Below are 8666 nucleotides of genomic sequence, written 5' to 3' on the forward strand. Positions count from 1 at the left end.
GTTTTGGCGTAGGTAAGAAACGTTCTTGCTAGAAACCTATAGCAGCCACGTAAAAACTTGCAACAATAATTAGAGGATGTCTAACTTGTTTTTGCAGCAAGTGTTTTGTGATGTGATATGGCCAAAGGATGTGATGAATGATATATGTGATGTATGAGATGATCATGTTCTTGTAATAGGAATCACGACTTGCATGTTGATGAGTATGACAACCGGCAGGAGCCATAGGAGTTGTCTTAATTTATTTATGACCTGCGTGTCAATATAAATGTCATGTAATTACTTTACTTTATTGCTAACCGTTAGCTGTAGTAGTAGAAGTAATAGTTGGCGAGACAACTTCATGAAGACACGATGATGGAGATCATGTTGATGGAGATCATGGTGTCATGCCGGTGACAACGATGATCATGGAGCCCCGAAGATGGAGATCAAAAGGAGCAAAATGATATTGGCCATATCATGTCACTTTTTGATTGCATGTGATGTTTATCATGTTTTTGCATCTTATTTGCTTAGGACGACGGTAGTAAATAAGATGATCCCTCATTAACATTTCAAGAAAGTGTTCCCCCTAACTGTGCACCGTTGCGAAGGTTCGTTGTTTCGAAGCACCACGTGATGATCGGGTGTGATAGATTCTAACGTTCGAATACAACGGGTGTTGACGAGCCTAGCATGTACAGACATGGCCTCGGGACACATGCGAAACACTTAGGTTGACTTGACTAGCCTAGCATGTACAGACATGGCCTCGGAACACATGAGACTGAAAGGTCGAGCATGAGTCGTATGGTAGATATGATCAACATGAAGATGTTCACCGATGATGACTAGTCCGTCTCACGTGATGATCGGACACGGCCTAGTTGACTCGGATCATGTAATCACTTAGATGACTAGAGGGATGTCTATCTGAGTGGGAGTTCATAAGATGAACTTAATTATCCTGAACATAGTCAAAAGGTTTTCGCAAATTATGTCATAGCTCACGCTTCAGCTCTACTGTTTAGATATGTTCCTAGAGAAAATTTAGTTGAAAGATGATAGTAGCAATTATGCGGACTAGGTCCGTAAACTGAGGATTGTCCTCATTGCTTCATAGAAGGCTTATGTCCTTAATGCACCGCTCAGTGTGCTGAACCTCGAACGTCGTCTGTGGATGTTGCGAACATCTGACATACACATTTTGATAACTACGTGATAGTTCAGTTAAATGGTTTAGAGTTGAGGCACCGAAGACGTTTTGAAACGTCGCGAAACATATGAGATGTTTCGAGGGCTGAAATTGGAATTTCAGGCTCGTGCCCACGTCAAGAGGTATAAGACCTCTGATGATTTTCTTAGCCTGCAAACTAAGGGAGAAAAGCTCAGTTGTTGAGCTTGTGGTCAAGATTGTCTAAGTACAACAATCATTTGAATCGAGTGGGAGTTGATCTTCCAGATGAGATAGTGATGTTTCTCCGAAGTCATTACCACCAAGCTGCTAGAGCTTCATGATGAACTATAATATATCAGGGACATATATGATGATCCTTGAGATATTCGCGATGTTTGACACCACAAAAGTAGAAATCAAGAAGGAGCATCAATTGTTGATTGTTGGTGAAACCACTAGTTTCAAGAAGGGCAAGGGCAAAAAGGGATACTTCATGAAATGGCAAATCAGCTGCTGCTCTAGTGAGGAAACCCAAGGTTGAACCCAAACCCGAGACTAAGTGCTTCTGTAATAAGGGGAACAGCCACTGGAGCAGAATTACCCTAGATACTTGGTAGATGAGAAGGCTGGCAAGGTCGATAGAAGTATATTGGATATACATTGTGTTAATGTGTACTTTACTAGTACTCCTAGTAGCACCATGGTATTAGATACCGGTTCGGTTGCTAAGTGTTAGTAAACTCGAAATAAAAGGCTGCGGAGTAAACGGAGACTAGCTAAAGGTGAGCTGGCGATATGTGTTGGAAGTTTTTTTTCCAAGCTTGATGTGATCAAGCATCGCACGCTCCCTCTACCATCGGGATTGGTGTTTGCGTTGAGCATAGACATGATTGGATTATGTCTATCGCAATACGGTTATTCATTTAAGGAGAATAATGGTTACTCTGTTTATTTCACTGGAGCAGAATTACCCTAGATACTTGGTAGATGAGAAGGCTGGCAAGGTCGATAGAAGTATATTGGATATACATTGTGTTAATGTGTACTTTACTAGTACTCCTAGTAGCACCATGGTATTAGATACCGGTTCGGTTGCTAAGTGTTAGTAAACTCGAAATAAAAGGCTGCGGAGTAAACGGAGACTAGCTAAAGGTGAGCTGGCGATATGTGTTGGAAGTTTTTTTTCCAAGCTTGATGTGATCAAGCATCGCACGCTCCCTCTACCATCGGGATTGGTGTTTGCGTTGAGCATAGACATGATTGGATTATGTCTATCGCAATACGGTTATTCATTTAAGGAGAATAATGGTTACTCTGTTTATTTGAATAATACCTTCAATGGTCTTGCACCTAAAATGAATGGTTTATTGAATCTCGATCGTAGTGATACACATGTTCATGCTAAAAGATATAAGATAGTAATGATAGTACCACCTACTTGTGGCACTGCCACGTAAGTCATATCGGTATAAAACGCATGAAGAAGCTCCATGTTGATGGATCTTTGGGCTCACTCGTTTTGAAAAGTTTGAGACATGCGAACCATGTCTATTGGTGTATATGCATGAAGAAACTCCATGCAAATGGACCGTTTGGACTCACTTGATTTTGAATCACTTGAGACATGCAAATCATACCACATGGGCAAGATGACTGAAGGCCTCATTTTCAGTAAAATGGAACTAGAAAGCAACTTGTTGGAAGTAATACATTTTGATGTGTGTAGTCCAATGAGTGCTGAGGCGTGTAGTGGATATCGTTATGTTCTTACTTCACAGATGATTTGAGTAGATGTTGAGTATATTTACTTGATGAATCACGAGTCTGAATTATTGAAAGGTTCAAGTAATTTCAGGGTGAAGTTGAAAGATCGTCGTGACAAGAGGATAAAATATCTATGATATGATCATAGAGATGAATATCTGAATTACGAGTTTGGCACAGAATTAAGACATTGTGGAAATTGTTTCACAACTAATACAGCCTGAAACACCATAGTATGATGGTGTGTCCGAACATCATAACTGCACCCCATTGGATATGATGCATACATGATGTCTCTTATCGAATTACCACGATAGTTTATGGGTTAGGCATTAGAGACAACCACATTCACTTTAAATAGGGCACCACATAATTCCGATGAGATGACACCGTATGAACTATGGTTTAGAGAAACCTAAGCTGTCATTTCTTAAAAGTTTGGGGCTGCGACGCTTATGTGAAAAAGTTTCAGGCTGATAAGCTCGAACCCAAAGCGGATAAATGCATCTTCATAGGACACCCAAAACAGTTGGGTATACCTCCTGTCTCAGATCCGAAAGCAATAAGGGATTGTTTCTAGAATCGGGTCCTTTCTCGAGGAAAAAGTTTCTCTCGAAAGAATTGAGTGGGAGGATGGTGGAGACTTGATGAGGTTATTGAACCGTCTCTTCAACTAGTGTGTGGCAGGGCACAGGGAGTTGTTCCTGTGGCACCTACACCAATTGAAGTGGAAGCTTATGATAGTGATCATGAAACTTCAGATCAAGTCACTACCAAACCTCGTGGGATGACAAGGATGCGTACTACTTCAGAGTGGTACGTAATCCTGTCTTGGAAGTCATGTTGCTAGACAACAATGAACCTACGAGCTATGGAGAAGCGATGGTGGGCCTGGATTCCAAAATGGCTCGAGGCCATATAATCCGAGAGAGGATCCATATATGAAAACAAAGTGTAGACTTTGGAAGAACTACTTGATGGTCATAAGGCTGTTAGGTACATATGGATTTTAAAAGGAAGACGGACAATGATGGTAAGTATCACCATTAAGAAAGCTCGACTTGTCGTTAAGATGTTTTCCGACAAGTTCAAGGAGTTGACTACGATGAGACTTTCTCACTCGTAGCGATGCTAAGAGTCTGTTGGAATTATATTAGCGATTACTGCATTATTTATGAAATCTTGCAGATAGGATGTCAAAACATTGTTTCCTCGACGATTTTCTTGAGGAAAGGTTGTATGTGATACAACCGGAAGGTTTTATCAATCCTGAAAGATGCTAATAAGTATGCAAAGCTCCAGCAATCCTTCTAAGGACTGGAGTAAGCATCTCGGAGTTGGAATGTATGCTTTGATGAGATGATCAAAGATTTTGGGTGTATACAAAGTTTATGAGAAACTTGTATTTCCAAAGAAGTGAGTGGGAGCACTATAGAATTTCTGATGAATATGTTGTTGACATATTGTTGATCAGAAATGACGTAGAATTTCTGGAAAGCATATTAGGGTTATTTGGAAAGTGTTTTTCAATGGAAAGCCTGGATTAAGCTACGACTGACATTCAAGTATGTGTCATCTTGAAAGTACCATTAAGCGTTTTGATCTATCCTTATAGATCTTGATGCTCAATGTTCAAGTAGCTTAATCCAGGCTTTCCATTGAAAAACACTTTCCAAATAACCCTATATGCTTTCCAGAAATTCTACGTCATTTCTGATCAACAATATGTCAACAACATATATTCATCATAAATTCTATAGTGCTCCCACTCACTTCTTTGGAAATACAAGTTTCTCATAAACTTTGTATACACCCAAAATCTTTGATCATCTCATCAAAGCATACATTCCAACTCCGAGATGCTTACTCCAGTCCTTAGAAGGATTGCTGGAGCTTTGCGTACTTATTAGCATCTTTCAGGATTGACAAAACCTTCCGGTTGTATCACATACAACCTTCCTCAAGAAAATCGTCGAGGAAACAATGTTTTGACATCCTATCTGCAAGATTTCATAAATAATGCAGTAATCGCTAATATAATTCCAACAGACTCTTAGCATCGCTACGAGTGAGAAAGTCTCATCGTAGTCAACTCCTTGAACTTGTCGGAAAACATCTTAACGACAAGTCGAGCTTTCTTAATGGTGATACTTACCATCATTGTCCGTCTTCCTTTTAAAATCCATATGTACCTAACAGCCTTACGACCATCAAGTAGTTCTTCCAAAGTCTACACTTTGTTTTCATATATGGATCCTCTCTCGGATTATATGGCCTCGAGCCATTTTGGAATCCAGGCCCACCATCGCTTCTCCATAGCTCGTAGGTTCATTGTTGTCTAGCAACATGACTTCCAAGACAGGATTACGTACCACTCTGAAGTAGTACGCATCCTTGTCATCCCACGAGGTTTGGTAGTGACTTGATCTGAAGTTTCATGATCACTATCATAAGCTTCCACTTCAATTGGTGTAGGTGCCACAGGAACAACTCCCTGTGCCCTGCCACACACTAGTTGAAGAGACGGTTCAATAACCTCATCAAGTCTCCACCATCCTCCCACTCAATTCTTTCGAGAGAAACTTTTCCTCGAGAAAGGACCCGATTCTAGAAACAATCCCTTATTGCTTTCGGATCTGAGACAGGAGGTATACCCAACTGTTTTGGGTGTCCTATGAAGATGCATTTATCCGCTTTGGGTTCGAGCTTATCAGCCTGAAACTTTTTCACATAAGCGTCGCCCCCAAACCTTTTAACAAATGACAGCTTAGGTTTCTCTAAACCATTAGTCATACGGTGTCATCTCATCGGAATTACGTGGTGCCCTATTTAAAGTGAATGTGGTTGTCTCTAATGCCTAACCCATAAACTATCGTGGTAATTGATAAGAGACATCATGGTATGCATCATATCCAATAGGGTGCAGTTATGATGTTCGGACACACCATCATACTATGGTGTTTCAGGCTGTATTAGTTGTGAAACAATTTCCACATGTCTTAATTCTGTGCCAAACTCGTAATTCAGATATTCATCTCTATGATCATATCATAGATATTTTATCCTCTTGTCACGACGATCTTTCCTTCACCCTGAAATTACTTGAACCTTTCAATAATTCAGACTCGTGATTCATCAAGTAAATATACTCAACATCTACTCAAATCATCTGTGAAGTAAGAACAAACGATATCCACTACACGCCTCAGCAATCATTGGACTGCACACATCAAAATGTATTACTTCCAAAAAGTTGCTTTCTAGTTCCATTTTACTGAAAACGAGGCTTTCAGTCATCTTGCCCATGATTTTCATGTCTCAAGTGATTCAAATCAAGTGAGTCCAAACGGTCCATTTGCATGGAGTTTCTTCATGCATATACACCAATAGACATGGTTCGCATGTCTCAAACTTTTCAAAACGAGTGAGCCCAAAGATCCATCAACATGGAGCTTCTTCATGCGTTTTATACCGATATGACTTACGTGGCAGTGCCACAAGTAGGTGGTACTATCATTACTGTCTTATGTCTTTTGGCATGAACATGTGTATCACTACGATCGAGATTCAATAAACCATTCATTTTAGGTGCAAGACCATTGATGGTATTATTCAAATAAACAGAGTAACCATTATTCTCCATAAATGAATAACCGTATTGCGATAGACATAATCCAATCATGTCTATGCTCAACGCAAACACCAATCTCGATGGTAGAGGGAGCGTGCGATGCTTGATCACATCAAGCTTGGAAAAACTTCCAACACATATTGCCAGCTCACCTTTAGCTAGTCTCCGTTAACTCCGCAGCCTTTTATTTCGAGTTTACTAACATTTAGCAACCGAACCGGTATCTAATACCATGGTGCTACTAGGAGTACTAGTAAAGTACACATTAACACAATGTATATCCAATATACTTCTATCAACCTTGCCAGCCTTCTCATCTACCAAGTATCTAGGGTAATTCTGCTCCAGTGGCTGTTCCCCTTATTACAGAAGCACTTAGTCTCGGGTTTGGGTTCAACCTTGGGTTTCTTCACTAGAGCAGCAGCTGAATTGCCGTTTCATGAAGTATCCCTTTCTTCCCTTGCCCTTCTTGAAACTAGTGGTTTCACCAACCATCAACAATTGATGCTCCTTCTTGATTTCTACTTTTGTGGTGTCAAACATCGCGAATATCTCAAGGATCATCATATATGTCCCTGATATATTATAGTTCATCACGAAGCTCTAGCAGCTTGGTGGTAATGACTTCGGAGAAACATCACTATCTCATCTGGAAGATCAACTCCCACTCGATTCAAATGATTGTTGTACTCAGACAATCTGAGCACAAGCTCAACAATTGAGCTTTTCTCCCTTAGTTTGCAGGCTAAGAAAATCGTCGGAGGTCTTATACCTCTTGACGTGGGCACGAGCCTGAAATCCCAATTTCAGCCCTCGAAACATCTCATATGTTCCGCAACGTTTCAAACGTCTTGGTGCCTCAACTCTAAACCGTTTAACTGAACTATCACGTAGTTATCAAAATGTGTATGTCAGATGTTCGCAACATCCACAGACGACGTTCGAGGTTCAGCACACTGAGCGGTGCATTAAGGACATAAGCCTTCTATGAAGCAATGAGGACAATCCTCAGTTTACGGACCTAGTCCGCATAATTGCTACTATCATCTTTCAACTAAATTTTCTCTAGGAACATATCTAAACAGTAGAACTGAAGCGCGAGCTACGACATAATTTGCGAAGACCTTTTGACTATGTTCAGGATAATTAAGTTCATCTTATGAACTCCCACTCAGATAGACATCCCTCTAGTCATCTAAGTGATTACATGATCCGAGTCAACTAGGCCGTGTCCGATCATCACGTGAGACGGACTAGTCATCATCGGTGAACATCTTCATGTTGATCGTATCTGCCATACGACTCATGCTCGACCTTTCGGTCTCTTGTGTTCCGAGGCCATGTCTGTACATGCTAGGCTCGTCAAGTCAACCTAAGTGTTTCGCGTGTGTAAATCTGGCTTACACCCGTTGTATGTGAACGTAAGAATCTATCACACCCGATCATCACGTGGTGCTTCGAAACGGTGATCTTTCGCAACGGTGCACAGTTAGGGGGAACACTTTCTTGAAATTTTAATGAGGGGTCATCTTATTTACTACCATTGTTCTAAGCAAATACGATGCATAAACATGATAAACATCACATGCAATCAAAAGTGACATGATATGGCCAATATCATTTTGCTCCTTTTGATCTCCATCTTCGGGGCTCCATGATCATCATCGTCACCGGCATGACACCATGATCTCCATCATCGTGTCTTCATGAAGTTGTCTCGCCAACTATTACTTCTACTACTACAGCTAACGGTTAGCAATAAAGTAAAGTAATTACATGACGTTTATGTTGACACGCAGGTCATAAATAAATTAAGACAACTCCTATGGCTCCTGCCGGTTGTCATACTCATCGACATGCAAGTCGTGATTCCTATTACAAGAACATGATCATCTCATACATCACATATATCATTCATCACATCCTTTGGCCATATCACATCACAAAACACTTGCTGCAAAAACAAGTTAGACGTCCTCTAATTGTTGTTGCAAGTTTTTACGTGGCTGCTATAGGTTTCTAGCAAGAACGTTTCTTACCTACGCCAAAACCACAACGTGAATTGCCAATTTCTATTTACCCTTCATAAGGACCCTGTTATCGAATGATCCG

The sequence above is a fragment of the Triticum urartu genome, chromosome 1 (assembly GCF_003073215.2).
Source record: "Triticum urartu cultivar G1812 chromosome 1, Tu2.1, whole genome shotgun sequence".
In the NCBI taxonomy this organism is placed as follows: Eukaryota; Viridiplantae; Streptophyta; class Magnoliopsida; order Poales; family Poaceae; genus Triticum; species Triticum urartu.